We start from the raw sequence: 658 nt of genomic DNA on the forward strand, positions 1-658 counted from the left end.
GGTTTAATTTTGCGTTACATGACCCATTTCTTCTGTAAAACCGTGCCTGAGTTGGATCTCTCCTCTACTCTCTCTCTTCTTACTCTCCGAGCAGCCCGGCCACACAGTGGCGCCCATCCACACTTCTGACATTTGTCCACAGTGTAATTGTTATTGACACAGCTGTATATTGTTAAGCATAAGAGGCAAACCTGTATTTGTACCAGTGTTTCCATGGTAACCCTGCTATCGCGGCCGCCTCGGCGAAACACACAGAAGAAGTTACTGAATGCAACTAACTTCAGTTGGTGGAGTAACAGCGTGTGAGACGGAGCTGCTGGACCCGGGCCAGAGATGTGACCCATGCCCAGATTATCATGGTTCATAAAAATGCAGCGCAGTGACGATACAGACGTTTCTTATGTACATGACGTGTGTAACTACAATGACCCGCCATTCGACCCGTGCTGGACCCATTCATAATGATCAGCCGTCTCTCTGTGAGTACGTACATCGCACCCCCCCTCCACCCCTTGCTCTTTTAATCAGTCATTGTTGAAAAAGAGTGAAGGAGCTTTCTCAGAGATACATTTAAAAAAAGAAAATCCTACGTTATTTATTTCAGATAGCTAATTTTCATTTACATGTGTTGCAGCTGTATGTCTATACAACATACAAC

At 45.1% G+C, this 658-nt stretch overlaps 1 protein-coding gene across 1 annotated transcript in view; it reads left to right on the plus strand.

Moving 5' to 3' along the window:
- LOC116699375 (receptor-type tyrosine-protein phosphatase N2) overlaps positions 1–658 on the plus strand; it is a gene marked incomplete at its 3' end in the record, with an annotated part of 318,251 nt that overhangs the window by 31,085 nt on the left and 286,508 nt on the right.

Source organism: Etheostoma spectabile, chromosome 12 (genome assembly GCF_008692095.1).
Source record: "Etheostoma spectabile isolate EspeVRDwgs_2016 chromosome 12, UIUC_Espe_1.0, whole genome shotgun sequence".
NCBI lineage: Eukaryota > Metazoa > Chordata > Actinopteri > Perciformes > Percidae > Etheostoma > Etheostoma spectabile.